This window comes from Lactuca saligna, chromosome 5 (assembly GCF_052625555.1).
Source record: "Lactuca saligna cultivar CGN05327 chromosome 5, ASM5262555v1, whole genome shotgun sequence".
NCBI lineage: Eukaryota > Viridiplantae > Streptophyta > Magnoliopsida > Asterales > Asteraceae > Lactuca > Lactuca saligna.
Window position 1 is genome coordinate 94,685,422 of NC_136421.1, and position 26,825 is coordinate 94,712,246.

Below are 26,825 nucleotides of genomic sequence, written 5' to 3' on the forward strand. Positions count from 1 at the left end.
AGCCTATGGGATCCTTATTATATATAACCTTGGAAGTATACCCGCTGTAGTTGTAGGTATATCAATAAGGATCTTTTAATTCTCACACTAGGTTATCTATGTATCCTAAATACCCCTATGGTATTTTAAATTCTTGTTTGGTTCTCGTCTTTGAATTATAATTTTGGGTTTAGTGTGAATCTTTTAGCGTTCTAAAATACTCCTATAGCATTTTAACTTTATGTTTGGCTCTAGCAAATCCTAGTTGGTAAGTTTCAGACCTGTTGCACACCACAATCACTCCCGAGCACACGTTCATCGCATCTCGAATAAAGGTAGTTGATCAGGTTACATTTATTCCAGTGTCCGATTACATAACTGCCCAGATTTGTCTGTAGTGCTCAACATCCGAAGACTTTTATTCTTGTTCTTCTTGTGATACTTGTGTTCGAGTGTTTAGATTCTGGATGTTATTATACTTTGGTAAAATATGGTTCTATTTTAAAGTATAATTTATTGTTCAGAGTGTTTTATCCCATTGCATTTATAGGCTGTATATCTTTTATGAATTGATATACTTAGCTCACTATAAACAATGCTCTGATACCAATCTGTCACACCCCAAAACCGAAACGGCGGAAATGTTCTGGGGTGGATGACGTCATGTCAAGTATCACAACACATGCATTATAGTAATCAAAGTACAACAAAACATTGCATTAATAGTAATATTTTTACAAGGCTACATTACAACAATTTAAAGTAATACAAGTAATAGAATAAATACAGCGTGGTACTAAGCTATCTTCATCAACAGCTCCGGGGATGTACCTGTCTAATGCTAACCTTAGAATACAAGTTATTTGAAAAGCGAGTATCAGCATTTTTACAATGCTGGTGAGTTCATAAGTATTTAGTGTCATTTAGTCAAATAACTTTATAAAGCAGTAGTTTAAGTGATTTCAGTGTATTAGTGTTCTTTCCAGAAAATCCTATATTTTCTTTAATAAAAGCAGCCTTCTACCAAGACTGGTCAGTGTAATGTGGTAAGAAGAAGTTTCACTTAATTGCTAATAATATCAAAATACTGAATTTGATTATTAAAGAAAGCAGAGGCATCAGGGAATAACATATGCCTCAGCAGTGAGGACTGCTGACTAAGGCAAAAGAGTTATAGACTCCAGGAAAGTATCGAACTAACGACACGCCTGGTTCAGTCTAACAAATGGAGAAACAGACCCCCGAAGGTACCAAATGAAAGGTACAACTGGTAAGGTCTAAAACAGTGAACGCAGACCGAAGACGATACCAAATGGAAGGTACATCTTGCAAGGTCATAACAATGAAGACAGACCACAGACGATACCAAATGAAAGGTACATCTTGAAAGGTCAAACAGAGATAACAGACCCCAGACGGTATCAAATGAAAGATACATCTAGCAAGGTCAAAACAGTGTGACTCTGAAAAAGGTGACATCAGCATACAGTGTAAATCGCTGACGAAATACTGTTACCTTAAAGCCATGAATTATAAGGCAACCCAGGATACTCGTAACCATACTGACTAGAGTTCTAGACGCCCTACAAGCATCTATATAATGTGACATTTGTCACCCCTTGGCTTGGTAGGCCGGGGACTGTAGCTAGCAGTCAGGGTGCGGGGTTGTCAATCCCGTATAGGCCTATACACACAATGTCTGCTCTCCCTACAGGAGACTCTGGTTACCAACTAGACGACGGAGAAGGCCGCATCCCAAAGATGCATCCCAAATAGAGGATAGTGTGTTACTAGGAGGGAGTGGGTTTCTTATGTAAGTGTAGACTAGAGGTATAGACTCTTAATTGAATTGACTGAAGAAAACTCGTATGTTTATGCTCGTATACATAATATAACTAATAAATCGAACGACCTTCAGAAGGACATCCGATCCCACCAGACCACATCTCAACGAAGAATAGGAAATATGGCGGACAAGCCTTCCTAAGTCCTTCAATCATTATTTATATGCATCTACACAAGCATAAACATACATCTAACTACGCTTGAGTGTGTATCATACGGTGAAGTATAAGTGTATAGTGGAACATCCGAGTCGTGAAGTATAAGAGTACAGTGGAACATCTGAGTCATGAAATATAAGTGTACAGTGGAACATCTGAGTCGTGAAGTATAAGAGTACAGTGGAACATCTGAGTCGTGAAATATAAGTGTACAGTGGAACATCTAAATCGTGAAGTATAAGAGTACAGTGGAACATCTGAGTCGTGAAGTATAAGAGTACAGTGGAACATCTGAGTCGTGAAATATAAGTGTACAGTGGAACATCTGAGTCGTGAAGTATAAGAGTACAGTGGAACATCCAAGTCGTGAAGTATACGTGTACAGTGTGGGATAATCGAACCATGAAGTATAAGCGTACCCAGTATAAGTGTATCACGAAGCAGAGACGACAATAAGTGATGTAAGAACGTCTATCAAGTATAAGTGGAGTAAAGTCGTTATCCAGTATAAGTGAAGGAGAAATCGTATCACTAAGTGAGAGCGTGAATAAGTATAAGCGTCATCAAGTATAAGCGACTATAGGTATAAGTGAAAGTGTTACCGAGTCAGAGTATAAAATAAGTATAAGTGAAGCAGCAGTATTTTATAAGTAAAAGTATACGTCGAAAAGGGAAATCTTTAATGAAAAATCTTTATGTACAGAGAAAATCACAAATTGTATTCCTTCGTAAAATACGTTTAAAACCTTAGAGGATCTTTCATAAACCAATTTAGAATGAATTTGAATAAATCAGTATAAGTAAAAGTTATGAAACAGGTAAAAGTCATTTTAGTGTCCCACTTGGTAAAACAGTGTAAAGTGGTAAAATCCTGTGCATGCAGGTTATCAATCATATGCGATTGACATGATAACTGGCATGTTTAACTTGTATTCCCCCCTATAAAACATTTAAAAGCATTTAAAAGGTTCATTCAGGGGTATGAACTCACCTGGTGTAAGAAGGTCCGATGAGAGTGTTGTTTGGGCGTTCGGTGCTATGTAAGGACTCGAACACACACAATGACCTATTTAACATATGATAACATATGTTTACATGTGATTAGCACATTTAATACTAATTAAACAATTATACGTGCTCACAGGAGCGGAAAACACTTTTGGCTAAGTGTTTGAGTGTCCCGGGTAGCGTTTAAGGGTGCTAAGGGTCTCCTATCAGTTGTGGAACTTTGCTAAGCTCAAATATTAAGTGTGTAAATGGACTTAAAGCATCAACATGGACCAAAAAAGGAGTTTACGGCCCAACCTAAGGGAGTTTACGACCGTAAACTCCCAAGGTCAATTTCTTAGGTGTTAGATGCTTCTAGCTTGTTCATAGAATTATTCCAAGCACTTTTCCTAAGAGGTATGTGTGGGTTTGAGGCCTCTAAGGGTACTTTATAGGAGTTTACGGCCTAGGAACTCTCCCAAGGGAGTTTATGGCCGCAAACTCTCGACCTTTGAGTTTAGTGAAGTTTTAAGCCCCTATTGCCTTCCAAGAATTTTCTTATGAAGTTTGATGCTATTTTGGGTGATTAAAACCAACATTTGAGGGGGGTTTTGGGGAGTTTATGGCCTAGATAAATGCTTGGGCCGTAAACTCCAAGAAATCCCTCATTTTCCTTGTGTTTAAGCCCTTAAATCCTTCCTAACATTTTATAGAGATAGCCTATGGTCATTTGGGGGGCAAAAACTAACTTTTAGGCATGATTTAGGGTGTTTACGGCCTTGACCTTTGTCTGGGCCGTAAACTCCTTTCTTTAAATCATTTTGGAGTGTTTCAAGTGTCTAAACTCAAGAGGATAAGTCCCTAAATTATGTAATAAGCCCTAGCATGAGTTTGGGAGTGTTTTGGGGCATTTTGACATGATTTTGAGGTGTTTACGGCCTAAGCATGTGCTTGGGCCGTAAACTCTCTTTTATGCCCTCAATATTTGTATTTTGATGTTTAAACACTCCTAGGCTAGATCCCTAATTAGTTTCCAAGCTTATGGACAAGTTTAGAGGCATGTTTGGCACCATTTTAGGGGTTTACGGACCTAGAGTGTTCCTAGGCTGTAAACTCCTTATTCCATGCCTTCTTGGATGATTTTTGGGCTATAAACATAAATCACTATGTTTAGAATAAGCTAGGGTAAGCGGACTTACAATTTGGAACCGTTTGGTTGCGGTTTCGGGGCGAAAACGGGTCTAGAGAGAGAGTATAGAGAGAGAGTGTAAAAAGTCTCCAATGGACTCCACTCACCCTTACATAGGGTTTTGAGTCGGGACACAGTCGAATTCTACCCGATAGTGCCGTTAAACGGGGCTTTTGGTCGCACCCGATTTAGTGGTCGTAATAATAAAACTTGACATTTTCCACAAAAATGGGAATATGTGTCCTGTGTTTTTATTTCCTTTCATCGCGACTTAACGGCATATAAACATACACAATTGAAATGTTTATTAAACTTGACGGCTTCTCATTAACGGAACCTTTGAAAAGTGGAATATTCCGTTAACGGTAACGGAAAAATGTAACGGGGCAACTTGGGTTGTCACAAAGTACAACAAAACATTGCATTAATAGTAATAATTTTACATGGTTACATTACATAGAATTAAAGTAATACAAGCAAATATATATAAAGTGCAGCAAGGTACTAAGCCATCTTCATCAGCAGCTCCGGGGATGTACCTGTCTAATTGCTGACCTGAGATTACAAGTTGTTTGAAAAGCGAGTATCAGCATTTTTACAAATGCTGGTGAGTTCATAAGTATTAAGTGTCATTTTGTAAAATAACTTTATAAAGTAGTAGGTTAAGTGTTTTCAGTGCATCAGTGTTCTTTCCAGAAAATCCTATATTTTCTTTAATAAAAGCAGCCTTCTACCAAGGCTGGTCAGTGAAATGTGGTAAAATGTAGTTTTCCCTTAATTGCTATTATTATCAAATGCTGAATTTGATTTAAAGAAAGCAAGAGACATCAGGGAAATAACATATGCCTGAGCAGTGAGGACTGCTGTCTAAGGCTAAAGAATCATAGACTCCAGGAGAGTATCGAACTAACGACACGCCTAGTTCAGTCTAACCAACAGAGACACAGACTCAATGAGTTACCAATTGAAAGGTACAGCTGGTAAGGTCCAAAATAGTGAATACAAACCGAAGATGATACCAAATGAAAGGTACATCTCGCAAGGTCAAAACAAAGACTACAGACCGCAGACAGTATTAATTGAAAGATACGTCTAGCACGGTCAAAACAGTGACTACAGACCGCAGACAGTATCAAATGAAAGATACGTCTACCACAGTCAAAACAGCGTGACTCTGAAAAGGGACATCAGCATACAGTGTAAATTGTTGACGAAATACTGTTACCTTAAAGCCATGAATTATAAGGCAACCCAGGATACTCGTAACCATACTGACTAGAGTTCTAGATTCCCTACAAGCATCTATATAATGTGACATTTGTCACCCCATGGCTTGGTAGGTCGGGGCTGTAACTAGTAGTCAGGGTGCGGGGTTGTCAATCCCGTATAGGCCTATACACACAATGTCCGCTCTCCCTACAGGAGACTCTGGTTACCAACTAGACGACGGAGAAGGTCGCGTCCCGAAAATGCATCCCAAATAGAGGATAGTGTGTTTCTAGAGGGGAGTGGATTTCTGATGCAAGTGGCGTACTAGAGACTTCCAAACAGTGGGTTGTGTGTTTCTAAAGTAAGTGTAGAATAGAGGTACAAACTCTTAACTAACTTGACTAGAGAATTTCCTGTATGTCCATACTAATATACATAGTATATAATTAATGAATCAAACGACCTTCGGACGACCACCGGATCCCACCAGACCACATCTAAACGAAGAAAAGGAAATAGGGCGGATGAGCCTTCCTAAGTCTTTCAATCGTTACTTATATGTATCTATATAAGCACATACATACATCTAACTACAGTTGGGTCTGTAAATCAAGTAGAAGTGATCCTTGTGAAGTAGTAGCGTCTATACAAGTGAAGTAAAAGCGGTCGCAAGTGAAGCAGAAGTGTCGGATAAGTATAAGCGTATCACGAAGCAGAGACGACAATAATTGAAACGAGGGTGTTTCAAGTATAAGTGAAGTAGAGTCGATATCAAGTATAAGTGAAGTAGATTAGTATTTCTAAGTAAGATTGTGGATAAGTATAAGCGTCTATCAGTATGGGTGGAAGCATTACAGAGTAGGAGTATGAAATAAGTATAAGCGAATAAGCATAAATTTCAAGTAAAAATATACGTCAAAAGGGAATTTTTAATGAAAAGCCTTTATGAACAGAAAATTTCACAAGTTGTATTCTTTTGTAAAATATGTTTGAAAATCTTGGAAAATCCTTCACAAACCAGTTTAGAATGAATTTAGTTAAAAAGGTATAAGTAAGAGTTTTAAAACAATTGAAAAGCGTTATAGCGTCCTACTCGGTAAAAACAGTGTACAGTGGCAAAATCTTGTGCATGCGTGTTATCAATCACATGTGATTGATATGATAACTGGCATGTTTAACTTGTAATCCCCCCTATAAAAACATTTAAAAGTATTTAAAAGCATTTAAAAAGGTTCATTCAGGGGTATGAACTCACCTGGTGTAAGTAGGTCCGACGAAGGTGTCGTTTGGGCGTTCGGTGTCCCGCAAGGACTTGAACACACACACAATGACCTATTTAACATATGATAACATATGTTTACATGTAATTAGCACATTTAATACTAATTAAACCAATATACATGCTCAAAGGAGCGGAAAACACTTTGGCTAAGTGTTTGGGTGTCCTGGGTAGCGTTTAAGGGTGTGAATGGCTAAAGAATGGAATTGATTGCCCGAGAGTATGCCCTTATCTAGTAGTTTATGGCCCAAGGACTACTCACCAAGAGTTTATGGCAGTAAACTCATGGTGATGGGTTCTAGGGTGTTTTAAGGCTTCTAGCTTGTTCATGGGATTTTTCTAAGTACTTTTCACAAAAGGCATGAGTGGTTTTGAGGCTTCTAAGGGCATTATATTGGAGTTTACGGCCTTGGAACACTCCCATGGGAGTTTACAGCCGTTAACTCTCATACCTTAGATTTTGTGAATTCTTAAGCCCTAAATACCTTCCTAGCAATTTATAATGAAGTGTGATGCATTTTGGGGAATTAAAACTACCATTTGAGTGTGTTTTGGGGAGTTTACGGCCTAGACAATTGCTTGGGCCGTAAACTCCTTTTAATCCCACCAGTTCTTGTGTTTAAGTCCTTAAATCCTTCCTAGTATTTTATGGTAAAAGTCTAAGGCCATTTGGGGGGCAAAAATCACACTTTTGGGCACTTTTACGGGTGTTTACGGCCTTGGTATATACCTAGCCATAAACTCCTTTTTCCCTATCATTTCATTGTGTTTAATTGTGTTAAACCCAAGATACCAAGTCCCTAAATTATGTGTTAATCCCTAGGGTGGTTTGGGAGTGTTTTGGAGGCATTTTAACAATGTTTTGAGGGGTTTACGGCCTAAGCTTGTGCTTGGGCCGTAAACTCTCTTTTACCCCCCTAAATCCATGAGTTTTAATGTTTAAACACTCCTAGGCTAATACCTTAATTTATTTCCTAGCCATTAGGGACAAGTTCGGGTCGTTTTGGTCTTGTTTTGGGTGTTTACGGCCTAAGGAGGAGCTTAGGTCGTAAAATCCTTTTCCATAGCTTCTAAGTCCGATTTTTGGGCTATAAACACAAATCAATATGCTTAGAATAAGCTAGGGTAAGCGGACTTACAATTTGGAAGCGTTTGGTTGCGGATTCGGGGCTAAAACGAGTCTAGAGAGAGAGTATAGAGAGAGAGAGAGGGTGGAAAAGTTCCAAATGGAGTTTACTCCCCTTTATATATGGATGGGAGTTGGATCTCAGTGGAATTTTACCCGATACTACCATTAAACTGGGCTTTTGGTCGCACCCGATTTAGTGGTCGTAATAATAAAACTTGATATTTTCCAAATAAATGGAAATGTGTGTCCTGTGTTTTTATTTCCTTTTATCACGACTTAACGGCATGCTTATTGCAACCAAATGGAATGTTTACTAAATTGACGCCCTCTAAGTAACGGAACTTTTATACAGTGGAATATTCCGTTAATGGTAACGGGGAAATGTAATGGAACAACTTGGGTTGTCACATTATCCCCCCGTTAGAGGGAATTTCGTCCCGAAGTTCAGGTTTAGGCAAGGAAGTAGGTATGAGTGGCCAAGTAAAGGTAGGTGGGTACTTCCTATACGGTTGTCCTTGCATTCCCAAGTGATCTCTGGTTTGTGTTTGTCATTTCAACAGACCCTCGCGTACGGGATGCGGATTCCGTCTCGTGTAGCTAGTGGGTTCCAACTGGTGTATCTACAAGGTTAGGGTTCTCGATGGATTCTATCAAGATGAGTGAGGCACTATGGGTGTTGTTGGGAAATCACCTATCAAGTCAAGTCTAAGAAATGGGTCGTCCGGGTGTGAATCTTGTGGTATATCTGAAGGTAGTAGCGGTCTGAAAAGGGTTGGACCATGTCTCCATGAGGATTCTCGGATGGTCCTAAGCTTTTGGAAAGGAGTAGAGCTTTTCAGTACTAAGAACATAGTGTACTTCTATGGCTAGATCAACACTGACGTGATCGCCCGAAGTTCCTAACGTTCTTACTTGTACTGGATGTGTAGTCCTTCAGGTTAGTCCTTAGGAAGCTCGGGTGGTCTTCGGTTTCGTGTTTTCTTTCAACTGGCTGATAGAGACTTTCTAGATCGTCGAGTGGGTTGCATGACTATGGTTCTCGGGTTTCTGTAGAGTGTCTATCTCAAGCTCGTGCAAAGTGGATCTACACTTAAGAATCTTGAAATACGGAAACCCTGAGGGTCGGAGAGATAGGGCTTCACTAGACGAGTGTTGGACTATCTCGGGCGGTGGTTCTACTATCTGTGCGTGAGATAGTATTCGTGGAACACCTAACAGTCCCCTGAATCTCCAAGACTTCGGTTTATTCTAGCGTGGAAAGTGCGTGCTCCTACATAACCCCTCGACTAACACTAAGGCTGGTGTCGAGTCTATAATCTCTTCGGGATCAGGGTCACGAGGCTTAACGCAATTACATTCGCACTTTACCAAGTATTCTTGGCTGCGAAGGTTATCCTGTGGTTCTCGGTATCCTAGTGTTCACTTCGGAAAGTGTAATTTATCGTCTACCGGGCGACAACGATTTCCTCCTTGCGAGAGGGTGGAGGATGATAAGCACCACTTGACTATGACTAGTGGACGAGGTGCCTGAGTAGTGCGAGCATCTACTACAACTACTCTTCCAAAAATTCCGGGTTTTCTCTGTCTAGGTCAAATCTAGTGGGTATATGGTTCCTCACTCGGAACTTTACTTGCTCAACCCGCAGTGATTCTCTTGACTTCGGCTCCTATGTTATGGAATATGGTGAAAGTGTTTTGCGAAGGGGTCCGTGGTAGAACTCATGCTTGACTTAACTGCCAATACTTGATGTATGCCAGCGTATACCTGGTTATAGTGGTCAGCCTCGTGAGTTCTATTCTCTGGGTTCACGAACCTGATGTGCGAGGTGCGAAGGATCTCCCGGGGGAATCTAAGAGGTATGCTTTAGATGGTTGTCGTTTCCTGAAGTATCTGTAGTGTCTTTCGCTTTGGTGTTTATCTGACTACGAGGGGTCGGTCGACAGTGTATGGTATCTTCCCTTGGGTACTTCGGAAGGTTTGAGATAAGAGGGACGATTGACGGATCGTATTAAGTTTGATTATTTGTGTTATATTTAGGTTCGGAAGAACCTTTCTTTGCCGACATGGCTATGGAGAAAGTTCTTTTTTTACACAGTACTTTAAGGATATACACATGGTTGCACGAAGTCAAACCATGATCAATAGAGTCGTCGAAGTTGGCACACTCCGACATGATATAAAGTGAAGGTCGGTAGAGTCATGTGCCGAACAGGCGCACAAGTTCGAGGCGTCTCGGGTTTCATCCTATGTATCACTACCGCGGATACTTGGACCGATAGAGTCAACGCGGAACTATAAAGAGTTCTAAGTGTTTCCGTACAGAGTATCCTTTCATGAACGAATTCTCACGAGGCATTTCTATAATCGCCTCACATCTACTAGTCATGTATATTAAAGGTGGGGAGGACTATTGACTGAGCGACCCCGCCCTAAATCCACAACCAAACGAGGAACAGGAAATGTGGCGGAATTCGCTCACTCTAGGTCTATCCATCTTAAATATACATGGCCGTAACGTATATGTTTAGCCATTATAGTTTTACCTAATGGATTTTAAATTTTATAGCAGTGCTGCGACTTTCGCCTTACTGGAAAGAATTTACATTTTGAATTAATCTTTATTGTTTTTAGTTCAGTTATCCGAGGTCGAGAGACCGTACCAAAAATCTACCGAGTTCCTTGATGTTTCCTCCTAAGCGGTAGAGTTAGGCTCCTCCTGTGCCTTTGTTGTTTCTTTCAGTTGGGCAATCCCTTTTGAAGTGTCCCTTTTCACCACATCGGTGACAAACTATATTGGCTGTTGCGCTAGTGGTTGGTACAACAAACTCCACCAGGGCTCTGCAGGTACGGGAGGTGTGCCCCTTCTTGTTGCATCTAACACAGTGGAATTCCCGACAGATACCATGATGATGGTAGTTGCATTTGCTGCAGTGGGGAAGGTCTCCTAGATATGGTCTGCTGAAAGTCGGGAGGGAAGGGTTGACAGGAGTTGCTTCCGCTTGTTGTCCTTCGGAGGGTCCTTGGGCCGAGGTACTTCCCACCTCCATCTTGAGTTTTCTCTTTAGTAGGTTCATTTGAGGGTCTTGGGTGGCTCGGCATGGAGGTATTAGTTGCTGTTGCCCATTGTCAGGATCGGGATTTCCGACAGGGCCCTTGCTAACATTGACGTTGTTAGCATTTAGATGAGCCATGACAGCTGCTACGGCTGTGGAGACTGTAGCTTGGAACGTAGCTTCATCGAATAAGAGAGTAGGTTTCTTGCTTGTGGATTGATTACGCTTCTTCGGTGGCATGGTTTTCCTACACAGAAAGGAATACAAGATGATAAGGGGCGATAGTTAAACCTGGACATTTCTGTCCTGAATGTATTAGGCATAATATTTATCACGTGCCTCGGGTACTAGTTGTCTGAGTGTCGACCTACATCCCTATGATGTAGTCCTGGAAATCAAGGTAGGTGTATGTGTATCGGGAAAAAGGCTATAAGAGGCGAGTCGTTCCTACTAAGTTACCTTTATACTACGAAAGGTTTCACTCTCCGACCTGGAGTGATTTGAGAACGGTTCGGAACGGACTGCGGAATGAGAGGCTCACAAAGGGCAGATGGCTAAAATTCTATCAATAAAGGTGTAGGGATCTGCTCTAAGCGCATCATTGGCAACGAGAACAAGGCGATTTACCTAACACATAGCGTGAGTAGTGTAACCACTATCTCACTAAGTTGTATTATTTTAAGGGTGTATTAGCGTGACGAACACAAGGAAAAGACAATTCCCGGATTCCATGTACTGGCTCCCTCGGTCTGCCTCGTGTCTTTGACTGGAATTGGAGTTGGTTTCCTTTGGGTAGTTTCCTAGGGTTCTCTTCTCGTATGGACATATTGAATTTCTACTCCGCCTTTCTTTTGATTCCAACTCTAGGTGTCACCACTTCATGATGGATGGCTGGAAATCTCTGAAGTTTAGGCGAATCTCTCACCACTGTCCCTGAAAGAATATGGTAACTTGGTGCATTCAATAGTCTCGATCCAGTTCATTTAATTCCGAACAGGAAATCTTCTCAATGGACTTCTTCGGGGTCGACTTCAACTATTCTGTCAAGCACTGAAGTGGGTAAGGTTGTCTATAGGGTTCGCGCGAGAATGGAAATGTCTAAAGAATCCTAAGAGATTATTAACATTCCACTGGATGATCCATATCGAGTCCTGCTACGATTACATAGGGTATACAAATCATATATAGCTCAGATCCGATAGGCCTTCGAATATGTGATACTACTCTAGAACCACATCCAAACAAGGAAAAGAAAGTAGAGCGAAACCACGCATTCTTAGCCTATGGGATCCTTATTATATATAACTTTGGGAGTACACCCTCTGTAGTTGTAGGTATATCAATAAGGATCTTTTTAGTTATTCACGTAAGGTTGTTCATGGTTCCTAAAATACCCCTATGGTATTTTAATTCTTGTTTGTTTCCTTATCTTCTGAATAGGAATTCTGGGATTAGTGTGGATCTTTTAGCGTTCTAAAATACTCCTATAGTATTTTAACTTTATGTTTGGCTCTAGCAATCCTAGTTGGTAAGTTTCAGACCTGTTGCACACCACCATCACTCCCGAGCACACGTTCATCGCACCTCGAATAAATGTAGTTGATCAGGTTACATTTATTCCAGCTTACGATTACATAACTGCCCAGGTTTGACTAGAGGGTTCAACATCCGAAGACTTTTATTATTGTTCTTCCTGTGATACTTTTGTTCAAGTGCTTAGATTCTGGATGTTAATGTACTTTGGTAAAATATGGTTATATTTTAAAGTATAATTCTTGGTCAGAGTGTTTTATCCCATTGTATTTATAGGTTGTATATCTTTTATGAATTGATATACTTAGCTCACTATAAACAATGCTCTGATACCAATCTGTCACACCCCAAAACCGGAACGGCGGAAACGTTCTGGGGTGGATGACGTCATGTCAAGTATCACAACACATGAATATAGTAATCAAAGTACAACAAAACATTGCATTAATAGTTATAATTTTACATGGTTACATTACATAGAATTAAAGTAATATAAGAAAATATATATAAAGTGCAGCAAGGTACTAAGCCATCTTCATCAGCAGCTCCGGGGATGTACCTGTCTAATTGCTGACCTGAGAATACAAGTTATTTGAAAAGCGAGTATCAGCATTTTTACAAATGCTGGTGAGTTCATAAGTATTAAGTGTCATTTTGTCAAATAACTTTATAAAGTAGTAGGTTAAGTGTTTTTAGTGCATCAGTGTTCTTTCCAGAAAATCCTATATTTTCTTTAATAAAAGCAGCCTTCTACCAAGGCTGGTGAGTGAAATGTGGTAAAATGTAGTTTTCCCTTAATTGCTATTATTATCAAATGCTGAATTTTATTTAAAGAAAGCAAGAGACATCAGGGAAATAACATATGCCTCAGCAGTGAGGACTGCTATCTAAGGCTAAAGAATCATAGACTCCAGGAGAGTATCGAACTAACGACACGCTTGGTTCAGTCTAACCAACGGAGACACAGACTCCATGAGTTACCAATTGAAAGGTACAGCTGGTAAGGTCCAAAACAGTGAATATAAACCGAAGATGATACCAAATGAAAGGTACATCTCGCAAGGTCAAAACAAAGACTACAGACCGCAGACAATATTAATTGAAAGATACGTCTAGCACGGTCAAAACAGTGACTACAGACCGCAGACAGTATCAAATGAAAGATACGTCTACCACAATCAAAACAGTGTGACTCTGAAAAGGGACATCAGCATACAGTGTAAATTGCTGACGAAATACCGTTACCTTAAAGCCATGAATTATAAGGCAACGCAGGATACTCGTAACCATACTGACTAGAGTTCTAGATGCCCTACAAGCATCTATATAATGTGACATTTGTCACCCGTTGGCTTGGTAGGTCGGGACTGTAGCTAGCAGTCAGGGTGCGGGGTTGTCAATCCCGTATAGGCCTATACACACAATGTACGCTCTCCTTACAGGAGACTCTGGTTACCAACTAGACGACGGAGAAGGTCGCATCCCGAAAATGCATCCCAAATAGAGGATAGTGTGTTTCTAGAGGGGAGTGGATTTCTGATGCAAGTGGCATACTAGAGACTTCCAAACAGTGGGTAGTGTGTTTTTAAAGTAATTGTAGAATAGAGGTAGAGACTCTTAACTGACTTGACTAGAGAATTTCCTGTATGTCCATACTAATATGCATAGTATATAATTAATGAATCAAACGACCTTCGGACGGCCACCCGATCCCACCAGACCACATCTAAACGAAGAAAAGGAAATAGGGCGAACGAGCCTTCCTAAGTCTTTCAATCGTTACTTATATGTATCTATATAAGCACAGACATACATCTAACTACAGCTGGGTGTGTAAATCATGTGGAAGTGATCCTTGTGAAGTAGTAGCGTCTATACAAGTGAAGTAAAAGCGGTCGCAAGTGAAGCAGAAGTGTCGAATAAGTATAAGCGTATCACGAAGCAGAGACGACAATAATTGAAACGAGGGTGTTTCAAGTATAAGTGAAGTAGAGTCGATATCAAGTATAAGTGAAGTAGATTTGTAATTCTAATTAAGAGGGTGGATAAGTATAAGCGTCTATCAGTATGGGTGGAAGCATTACAGAGTAGGAGTATGAAATAAGTATAAGCGAATAACCATAAATTTCAAGTAAAAATATACGCCAAAAGGGAATTTTTAATGAAAAGCCTTTATGAACAGAAAATTTCACAAGTTGTATTCTTTTGTAAAATATGTTTGAAAATCTCGGAAAATCCTTCACAAACCAGTTTAGAATGAATTTAGTTAAAAAGGTATAAGTAAGAGTTTTAAAAAAATTGAAAAGCGTTATAGCGTCCTACTCGGTAAAAACAGTGTACAGTGGCAAAATCTTGTGCATGCGTGTTATCAATCACATGTGATTGATATGATAACTGGCATGTTTAACTTGTAATCCCCCCTATAAAAACATTTAAAAGTATTTAAAAGCATTTAAAAAGGTTCATTCAGGGGTATGAACTCACCTGGTGTAAGTAGGTCCGACGGAGGTGTCGTTTGGGCGTTCGGTGTCCCGCAAGGACTTGAACACACACACAATGACCTATTTAAAATATGATAACATATGTTTACATGTAATTAGCACATTTAATACTAATTAAACCAATATACGTGCTCACAGGAGCGGAAAACACTTTGGCTAAGTGTTTGGGTGTCCCGGGTAGCGTTTAAGGGTGTGAATGGCTAAGGAATGGAATTTATTGCCCGAGAGTATGCCCTTATCTAGTAGTTTACGGCCCAAGGACTACTCACCATGTGTTTACGGTAGTAAACTCATGGTGATGGGTTCTAAGGTGTTTTAAGGCTTCTAGCTTGTTCATGGGATTTTTTCTAAGTACTTTTCATAAAAGGCATGAGTGGATTTGAGGCTTCTAAGGGCATTATATTGGAGTTTACGGCCTTGGAACACTCCCATGGGAGTTTACGGCCGTAAACTCTCATACCTTAGATTTTGTGAATTCTTAAGCCCTAAATACCTTCCTAGCAATTTATAATGAAGTGTGATGCCATTTTGGGGAATTAAAACTACCATTTGAGTGTGTTTTGGGGAGTTTACGGCCTAGACAATTGCTTGGGCCGTAAACTCCTTTTAATCCCACCATTTCTTGTGTTTAAGTCCTTAAATCCTTCCTAGTATTTTATGGTAAAAGTCTAAGGCCATTTGGGGGGCAAAAATCACACTTTTGGGCACTTTTAGGGGTGTTTACGGCCTTGGTATATACTTGACCGTAAACTCCTTTTTCCCTATCATTTCATTGTGTTTAATTGTGTTAAACCCAAGATACCAAGTCCCTAAATTATGTGTTAATCCGTAGGGTGGTTTGGGAGTGTTTTGGAGGCATTTTAACATTGTTTTGAGGGGTTTACGGCCTAAGCTTGTGCTTGGGCCGTAAACTCTCTTTTACCCCCCTAAATCCATGAGTTTTAATGTTTAAAAACTCCTAGGCTAATACCTTAATTTATTTCCTAGCCATTAGGGACAAGTTCGGGTCGTTTTGGTCTTGTTTTGGGTGTTTACGGCCTAAGGAGGAGCTTAGGCCGTAAACTCCTTTTCCATAGCTTCTAAGTCCAATTTTTGGGCTATAAACACAAATCAATATGCTTAGAATAAGCTAGGGTAAGCGGACTTACAATTTGGAAGCGTTTGGTTGCGGATTCGGGGCTAAAACGAGTCTAGAGAGAGAGTATAGAAAGAGAGAGTGGAAAAGTTCCAAATGGAGTTTACTCCCCTTTATATATGGGTGGGAGTTGGTGCTTAGTGGAATTTTACTCGATACTTCCGTTAAACGGGGCTTTTGGTCGCACCTGATTTAGTGGTCATAATAATAAAACTTGACATTTTCCAAATAAATGGAAATGTGTGTCTTGTGTTTTTATTTCCTTTTATGACAACTTAACAGCATGCTTATTGCAACCAAATGGAATGTTTACTAAATTGACGCCCTCTAAGTAATGGAACTTTTATACAGTGGAATATTCCGTTAATGGTAACGGGGAAATGTAACGGAACAACTTGGGTTGTCACAACCACACCAGCATCAAGGTTGCCCCGTTCGAAGCCTTGTACGGTCGCAAGTGCAGATCCACTCTGTGTTGGGCCAAAGTAGGGGACACATAGCTAGCCAAGAATCGAGTCCCCGATAGTGCTCTCATGGGTCCTGAAATTATCCGCGAAACCACCGAGAAGATCATCCAGATCTGAGAACGAATTCACGAGACAGACGGAAGAGTTATGCCGATAAACGATGAAAACCCTTGGAATTCCAGGTTGGAGATCGTGTCCTGTTGAAGGTCTCACCCTGGAAAGGCATGATACGCTTTGGAAAGCGTGGAAAACTTAACCCGAGGTACGTAGGACCTTTCGAGATCCTCGCTAGGATCAGTCCCGTAGCCTATGTACTTTTCTGGAAAATATAGGATTTTCTAGGGATTTCTACTACTCATAAGTACAAATTTTAGTTTTTATACTATAAATTGGCAAACACTTAATTATTACAACGACACTAAATTCTTATGAACTCACCAGCTTTATGCTGATACTCGTTTTTAAAATAACTTGTATCCTCAGGTCAAAGATAGACAGGTACAGGGCAACTTTTGGAGAAGATGGAGCATATACAAGACCCATCTTTTATTTTTGTTATACTTTTGGTGTCTATTAAACTTTACAGAACACAATTGTAATTATTATCATTATATATATGAAATGGTTGTTGTTTCTTGTTTTTACTATTATGCAATTGTAATGATACTGTACAAGATGTCCTCCATCCCAGAACGTATTCCGTCGTTCTCGGTTTTGGGGTGTGAAAGATTGGTATCAGAGCATTGTTTATAGTGAATCAAGTATATCTGCTACATCTCTCAAGGAGTGACTACCATGTGCCTAAGAATGATTTTGGTGTTTCAACAAGTCTAAAAACTTACCAACACTACCACAAGCTCGTTAGAATAAGAATACTATAGGAGTATTCTGCACTCTACTGACTACGTATGTGATAACTAAAAGGGTCGTTATTGGTAGGACAATAGTTGCTAAGTGGGTACATCACGATTACATGTGACTAGGGTGCTATAGACTCAGAATCTATAACCTTTGCTTCATTTCCCGTTCTTGTTTGATTGGGGATCTGAAGTTAGGGTTTCTTATTCGAAGGACTATCTTACTTCAGTTACATGTAATTGGTATGCACTACGCAAGTATTGGCTCGACTAATAATGATCCATCTTATAAGTATCCTAGATTAGTACGTCTATTAACCTTTCTTTCCCCCTTTCTCGCGTAGATAGCATGGCTGGCTTCCACCATCCCGACGATCCCTATTATCCAAACCAGGGCAATGGTGGATGGCTCGACGAGGAGCCAAAAGATGATCACCCGATCCCTTTGGATGATCACCATGCTGAAGGCTTCTCGGATAGCTCCAGCTCCGAGCCAGAAATTAACAACCTGCCCCCAGTAGCTCCAAATCCTAACCCCCGTCTAGTGTTTCAAGGCCCCACTCCCATGTGGGCAATAACCCTGAACTGATGGAGCGATGAGCAGGGTCAACTGGTACCTTACGATGGAGACCGAAGATTCTACAACATAAGCGAAGGAGGATCAGCGGACCGAGTCTTGCCATTATTGTCCGGAGGATTGCCAAGAATGTCGAGCAAGGTCAAGCAGCAATCGGCCGAGTTGTGGAGGTTGATGCCAATTCTAACCTCAACATTGCTCGCATTCGCCAACTGGAAGAAGCTATGGATAGGACGAGGACCATTGAGGTTTTGCAGCAACAACTAGCTGCATCTCGAGCCGAAGTTAAGGAACTCTGAGCATGTCAGAGGACTCATGAACGACAACTCCAGGAAGTTATGCGCCAACTAGCAGATCTTAGGTTTCTCCCAACGAATACTCGTCATCAGTAGAAGATATCTACTTGTTTTTTTCCTTTTGTTTAAGGAATAGCTTTCCTCTTTCTATGCTCGGTAGAGCACTTGTTTGTAAACGTTCCTAACTTTGAAAGTACTCTAATTAGACCACTAGGCTGCCAACATTTTCCTTATGATTTGATGTAATACATACTGTTAGGTCACTTTTCCCGAACCCATATTACATCATTAATATCCTTAATATTGGCAGTTAACTACTCTATTGCTATGACTCTCTACCTGATGTTGGACTATGTTGATTTAGTCCATAAAACACTCTTATCATACTTGTGATAGACTCTTACTATTGTCACTATCTTTATGAACTTTCAGTAAAAGATGCCTCCCCACAAGCGCCCAACCAGAGGCAGACCGGCAGCTCAAACTCCACCTACACCACCCCCTCCTCCACAGATTGATCATGTGGTATTCCAAACAGATGTAACGGCCACGTTAGCCCAAATAAACTCCGGCGATGCTAGTGGAGCCGAAATGGGCACCAACTCCAGACATAGTGAAAATCCCCCTCGTACACAGAAATGTACTTATAAAGAATTCATGAGCTGTAAACCAACATTCTTCAATGAGACCGGAGGAATCCTTGCTCTGTCCCAATGGATCGAAAGAACCGAAGCTGTTTTCAAAATGTGCTCATGCCCCGAAGAGAGCAAAATCAAATACGCTGCTGCCACCTTCACTCAAAGGGCCCTGACATGGTGGAATGGCCATGTCAATGCACTCTCCTTAGTAACAGCCAATGCCATGGGCTAAAGGACCTATTAAGAAAGGAGTACTGCCCTAGAGGTAAGGTTCAAAAGCTTGAGGAGGAACTCTGGAACCTCAAAATGAAGGGAAAAGATATAGTAGCTTATACGGCCAGGTTCTGCGACCTGGTAGCCATGTGCCCTAACATGATCCCTTCGGAAAGCAAGAAAATCGAACGATACATCTGGGGTTTAGTGCCCCCGTATTAAGGAAATGTTCTATCCTCTCACCCTGCAACCTTTGACAGCACCAAGGAGTTGGCCCACAGGTTGATCGATCATGAAACTCCTTCTACTCCAGCTACAGCAACCGCAACTTCCACTGCACCGCCCAAGTCAACCGACAACAAGAGGAAACGTGGGGATCAGAAGAAGGACAAAAGAACTCAATCTTCTTCCAAAAACCAGCAGATTGTGGCTGTACATGCTGCCACCACTCCTGCTACTCCTCCACCGGCGAAAGCTTATGTTGGGAACCTGCCCAAGTGTCCCAAGCGCCCCTTCCATCATAACGGCCCCTGCCATGAATTGCAATGCACCAACTGCGGCCGGAAGGGCCATACTTTTCGATTTTGCAGAGCCCCACCCAAACCTATCTCGCAAGTCCCTAGTGCGGGAGTGACCTAGACCTGTTATGGCTATGGTGAAGCGGGCCATTTCAAGAAGAATTGTCTGAAGCCTGGGAATGCAGGAGGAATAGGAAGACTACTCGCTATTGGCCACAATGAAGCAGTAGCAGATCCCGCAATAGTCACGGGTACGTTCCTTCTCACAACTCTTATGCCTTTGTCTTATTCGATAGTGGTGCAGAAAGAAGCTTCATAAACCAAAACTTTTGTAACAGCCTGGAATCTCAGGTATTGTTTAAATTGTGTTTTTGGGGTGTTTTAAGAGGGGACTCGGCGAGTTGGAGCCAGACTCGCCGAGTAGGATCGCAGACCTGGTCGCGGGTTCGCGACTGGACTCGACGAGTCCAGATATGGACTCGGCGAGTCTGCGCTGTTTAGCGAAAACCCTAGCCGTTCAGATTTGGGATGTATAAAAGGGACTTATTGGCCATCATTGTTCGTTTTAGCCTTCTGAGAAGAACCCTGAAGCGATTGTGTGCATCTAGAGCAAGGTTAAAGGCCATTGGTGATTTTGAAGGAGTTGTTGTGCAAGGAAGAGAAGGGCTTGGCTAAAGGAATAGCAAGGGAATCACGTTCTGAGGATTGGGGACACAGAGAGTACATCATCCAGGTAAGAATTCGAGTATGATCTGCTATGGTGATGTGTTTAGAGGATTAGGGTTTATGGAACCCTTTTGTGGATAGATTGAATGTTACCCTAGTCCCCCAAACGATTGTAACCCCGTGTTGGGACCTTTTGGAGGTCCAGAATGTCCCATGTCTGTGCATTTCGGGAATTGATGAAGGTTTTGGATTGAAATCCTTATGCCTTAGGTCAACATGTAAATTATAAGTCTTGGGGTGTAGCATGAACACCTAAATGAAGACCTTACGTGATGGACCAGTCTAGGAGGACCAGACCTATGAATGGTCGGAACAATTCTGACCTTAGGAAACAGTTTGATCGACTGCATGGCATGGACTCGCCGAGTCCGATGAACAGACTCGGCGAGTAGCTTGGAGAATAACTGGGACTCGTCGAGCTGTTCTTCAGACTCGGCGAGTGGAGTCGGGGTGGCCCCGCGATTCTTCCAGGAGTAACTCGTCGGGTCAAGGAGGATACTCGACGAGTAGAAGGGAATCTTAGAGGATTGGAGGACGACTAGACTCGCCGAGTCCGGTCGAGTTGACCGTGGACCGTTGACCAGAGTTGACCTATGTGTGATTTCTTAGGGTCAGTTAACTTGGAAGATAAAAGTGTTAATAAGGGATATATGATATTATAGGGAGTTTGTAGCTCGGCGGATCGAGTACGAGTGATTTCAGGAGTTGCTAGCTTTCAGTATCCACGAGGTGAGTCTTCTCACTATACTGTTCCCGGAAGGGTTTGACTGTGTGACCAGAAGGTCGGATATGATATGTGATATATGTGCTATATGTGGTAAGTTAATTGTTATGCGTGTTGTGTATGTTTGTATGGGCCGGAAGGCAATATGTTATGGGCCGGAAGGCAATATGTTATGGGCCAGAAGGCGATTATGTTATGGGCCGGAAGGCATTGTGTTGTGGACCGGAAGGTCAGGGCCTGGAAAGGCGTATATGTGTAAGTTGTATATTGGGGAACTCACTAAGCATTTATGCTTACAGTTGTTATGTATGTGTTTCAGGTACTAGCGAGGACCGTGGAAAGGCGCCGGCGTGATGCGTACACACTGATTGATGTTTTGAGATCTTGGGAATTCTATGATTTGTATTTTGACTTAACACTTGGAATAATTATATTTAGTTTGAATAAAAATACTCTATTTGTTTGAAATGAAAAATTTGTTTGAAAATTTGCGTTGTTACAATTGGTATCAGAGCCTTGGTTTGAGGGATTTGGGTGCACCTTCGGGTGTAACTGAACTCAAACCGAGGATTTGAGGAAAACTTTTAAAAAAAATAAAAATAAATAAAGGCATAAACTTTTATAAATGATATTGTGATAAACAAGAAAGAAGCAGTGTGTACGATCAGTCAGCGCCCGAACGGTAAAGATCCCCAGAATACCTTACAATGTTATGTTATGAGATGAATTATGATATGAATTGCTATGCATGCTAGAAGACTAGGTATTCATGATAGGACTAGAGTGGCCTGATTTGTGATGCCTTAGTCTAGGGAGTTTGTCGATATGAGATACTTGATAGCGTGCAGGTAGATAGTGCATATCAAAAGTAGAGTACTCACTATTCGGGGTTTGGGGAGGAAGATTTGGGACGAATGCTGATACGGTGTGGTCGGTAGTATTGGGCCCGTACTACCGAAGACACAGGGTTGGTGGGAGACCCTAGTAAGAATCCCTGGATATCGGAGATTGAGTAGGGTTGCGTTATCGAGTGCGATTGTACTTGATGGAGTCTCTGATAGTTTTATGTTGTATTTCAGAGACATCATGGTTAGACCACGCCACGGGGCGAGTTCGAGCGGTGTGAGTGACGAGGAGATTCGTCAGCTGATTCAGGAGGAGGTAGCTGCAGCGATCCAGGCTGAGATCCCGGAGATGTTTGGGTCTATTAAGACCACCCTGATGGAGATGTTTGAGGAGCGGTACGCCGCACTGACTGAAGCTGCAGCCGCTACCGCTACCGCAGCTGTGGCCGCTGCCAAGCCACAGGGGGGTGACTCGTTGCTATTCCGGGAATTCACCAACACGAAACCACCTGAGTTCGATGGGATGCAGGATCCGATTGCTGCGATGAGGTGGATCGCTGATATTGAGGGGTGCTTCTACACTTGTTCATGCCCGGAGCACCTGAGGGTACGGTTCGCTTTGAACCAGCTCCGTCTGGGAGCGAAGGATTGGTGGAAGTTCGTGACGACGAACTTCACTTTGGCGGAGATTACAGCAGTGACATGGGAGAGGTTTACTGCCATGTTCAGGGACGAGTACGTTCCCCCAGTGGAGAGGGAACGATTGGTTCAGGAGTTCTTAACCCTTAAGAAGGGTACTGATTCGGTTGCGGTGGTCACGCGGAAGTTTCATGAGAGGGCGATGTTCTACCCCGAGCTGGTGTGCACAGAGCAGTCGCGGATGAGCCGGTACTTGGGTGTTTTGAGGAGGGATATCCGGGAGTTTGTGTCGAACTCCACCTATCATACTTTTGCTGAGCTTCAGGTGAATGCCAGGAAGCGCGAGATCGAGTTGGAGACCCAGGCCAGGGAGGAGGCCGAGTCTCAGCAGGTGGACCGGCGGCCGGCTCAGTCTCAGCCGGCAGCCAAGCGGACCAAGTCCGCCGATTCGAGGACGGGAGGTCCGAAGGGCCGCACTTGCGGAAAGTGCGGCAAGGGTCACGGTGGGGCGTGTCGAGCTGGTGTTTGCTACAAGTGTGGCAAGGAGGGACACATCGCCAGGGATTGCCCTAAGGGGTTTATGGTTTGCTTTCATTGCAACCAGACAGGCCATCGGAAGGCCGAGTGCCCTCAGCTTCGTCAGGGATCTACACCTACTGCCAGGACTACTGAGACTTGACCGGCGAAGGTCGAGGCCCCGAAGGCTCGCGGGAGAGGCTTTCAGCTGACTGCGGAGGAGGTCCACGCTGCGCCCGATGTTGTGGCAGGTATGCTGTAATTCACGTATTTATTTAAAGTCGAAATGTTATGCTTATGTTATTATATGTGTAGGTACTTTCCTTGTGAACTTTGTGCCTGCTCTAGTGTTATTTGACTCGGGTGCGAGTAGGTCCTTTGTATCCTTAGCTTTTAGTCAGCATATCAGCATTAGTCGTGAGTCGTTAAGTCGGCCTCTGAGAGTTTCTATAGCGGCCGAGAGAGTGATTTGTGCCACGGAGGTTCTTCGGGGATGCGTGCTAGAGATTTTCGGGGTTGAGTTTCCAATTGACCTGATTCCTATTGCGATGGGTGATGTCTGTGTCATCGTGGGCATGGACTGGTTGAGTCGATTTAGCGCTGTCATCGACTGTGAGCGTCAGCTGGTGACTATACGAGACCCTAGTGGGGGAGTTCTTACGGTGTACGGCGAGGGTACTCGTTCGGGATCAGCTTTTTGTTCGGCCGCTAGGGCGAGACAATGTCTACAGCAGGGATGTAAGGGTTTTGTGGCGTATGTGATGGATACGTGGGAGGCTTCCGAGAGACCGAGGTCAGTGGAGGAGGTCCCAGTGGTGCGTGAGTTTCCAGATGTTTTTCCCGAGGAGCTACCGAGAGTACCTCCTGCAAGGCAAGTAGAGTTTGGTATCGATCTGATTCCGGGGGCCGCGCCTATTGCGAAGGTGCCTTATCGTCTCGCACCTCCAGAGATGCAAGAGCTGTCCTCGCAACTCCAGGAGTTGCTGGGGAAGGGATTCATTCGGCCGAGCAGCTCGCCGTGGGGAGCACCTATTCTGTTCGTCAAGAAGAAGGATGGTTCACACTGGATGTGCATTGATTACCGGGAGTTGAACAAATTGACGGTCAAGAACCGTTACCCGTTACCGAGGATCGATGATTTATTCGATCAGTTGCAAGGGGCATCTTGGTTTTCCAAGATCGATCTAAGGTCAGGGTACCATCAGGTGAGAGTGCAGGATGAGGACGTCCAGAAGACAGCATTTAGGACGCGATATGGGCATTATGAGTTTGTGGTGATGCCTTTCGGGCTCACCAATGCCCCGGCTGTGTTCATGGACCTCATGAACAGGGTATGCAGGTCGATGTTGGATCGATCAGTGATTGTATTTATCGACGACATCCTAGTGTATTCGAGATCTAGAGAGCAGCATGAGGAACATTTGCGGGAGGTCCTTGAGGTATTGAGGTCGGAGAAGCTCTATGAAAAGTTCTCCAAATGTGACTTCTGGTCGAGGGAGGTCCAATTTCTAGGACATGTTGTTAATCAGTAAGGGATATTGGTCGATCCGGCCAAGGTTAAGGCTGTGATGAGTTGGGAGGTGCCGAAGTCACCCTCGGAGATCAGGAGTTTCCTTGGGTTGGCAGGGTACTATCGGAGATTTATTAAAGACTTCTCCAAGATCGCAGTGCCGCTCACCAGATTGACCCGGAAGGGTGTTGCATTCTCATGGGGACTCGAGCAACAGACTTCCTTTGAGACACTTCGCCAGAGACTGTGCGAATCCCCGGTATTAGCTCTCCCGGAAGGGATGGAAGATTTTGTTGTATATTGCGACGCATCGATTTCGGAACTGGGTGCAGTATTGATGCAGAGAGGTCATGTGATAGCTTATGCATCGAGGCAGCTGAAACCTCATGAGGCGAGATATCCCACGCATGATTTAGAGTTGGAGGCAGTAGTGTTCGCTCTCAAGATTTGGCGTCACTACCTGTATGGGGTTCGATGTACGATATACACGGACCATAAGAGTTTGAAGTATTTGATGGATCAGCCCAACCTAAATATGTGTCAGAGGAGGTGGTTGGATGTGGTCAAGGATTATGATTGTGACATCCTGTACCACCCGGGCAAAGCTAATGTGGTAGCCGATGCATTGAGCCGCAGGGCGGAGAGCACTCCATTGCGAGATGTATGTCTGAGACTGAGTGGGATGACTCCAATATTGGATGCTATTCGTGGGGCACATGCCGAGGCTGTGAGACCTGAGGTGCAGAAGAAAGAGCGGGTCGTTGGGTTAATTTCAGAGTTCGTTAAGGATGGACGAGGACTTCTGACGTTTCAGGGTCGGATTTGGGTACCGTTCGTGGGCGGTACGCGTATTACTTTGATGGAAGAGGCTCATAGATCGAAATTCTCGATCCATCCCGGTGCTACGAAGATGTATTTGGATTTGAGGAAGGAATATTGGTGGCCCTGTATGAAGAGAGACGTCGCCTGGTTCGTTGAGAGGTGCTTGACCTGCCGTAGAGTTAAGGCCGAGCACCAGAGACCGCATGGCAAGTTACAGCCATTGGAGATTCCTGAGTGGAAGTGGGAACAGATCACTATGGATTTTATCACCAAATTGCCGAGAACTGCCAGGGGAGTCGATGCAATTTGGGTGATTGTGGATATGTTGACGAAGAGTGCACACTTCCTTGCCATCAGCGAGAGTTCATCAGCGGAGAAGTTGGCGGAGTTATATGTGAGAGAAGAAGTATCTCGGCATGGAGTGCCGATCTCGATTGTTTCGGACCGTGATGTACGCTTCACTTCCAGGTTCTGGAAGAAATTCCATGAGGAGTTGGGTACTAAACTGCATTTTAGTACCGCATACCATCCCCAGACAGACGGTCAGAGCGAGTGGACGATTCAGACGCTGGAGGACATGCTTCGAGCGTGTGTGTTAGATTTTGGGGGTAGCTGGGATGCGTATTTACCCTTGGCAGAGTTTTCCTACAACAACAGCCATCATTCGAGCATTGGTATGCCACCTTTTGAGTTGTTGTATGGTAGGAGGTATCGGACCCCCATTTGTTGGGGAGAGGTGGGACAGAGAGTGATGGGCAGTACAGAGATCATGCTTCAGACGACAGAGCAAATTCAGCAGCTTAGGCAGAGGTTATCGACCGCTCAGAGCCGACAGAAGAGTTATGCGGATAGACGCCGATCCGAACTTGAATTTCAAGTCGGCGACTTCGTTCTCCTGAAGGTCTCTCCTTGGAAAGGAGTAATTCGATTCAGGAAGAGGGGCAAGCTGGGACCCCGGTATATTGGGCCATTTCGCGTGATCGCAAGGATAGGCCGGGTAGCCTATCGTTTGGAATTGCCAGCAGAGTTGGGACAAATCCACGACACTTTTCATGTGTCACAATTGAGGAAGTGCATAGCCGATGAGTCGGCAGTGGTCCCATTAGAGGATATTCCGATGGATGTGAGTCTGAATTATGTTGAGAGACCAGTGGCCATCAGGGATCGGAGATCAAGGTTCTGAGGAACAAGGAGGTACCTCTGGTGTTGGTTCAGTGGCAACACCGGAAAGGATCGGAAATGACTTGGGAGCTGGAACGTGAGATACGGGAGCAGCATCCGGAACTATTTTCAGAGTGAGACTTCGAGGGCGAAGTCTAACCCTAGTGGGGGAGAATTGTAACAGCCCGGAATCTCAGGTATTGTTTAAATTGTGTTTTTGGGGTGTTTTAAGAGGGGACTCGGCGAGTTGGAGCCAGACTCGCCGAGTAGGATCGCAGACCTGGTCGCGGGTTCGCGACTGGACTCGACGAGTCCAGA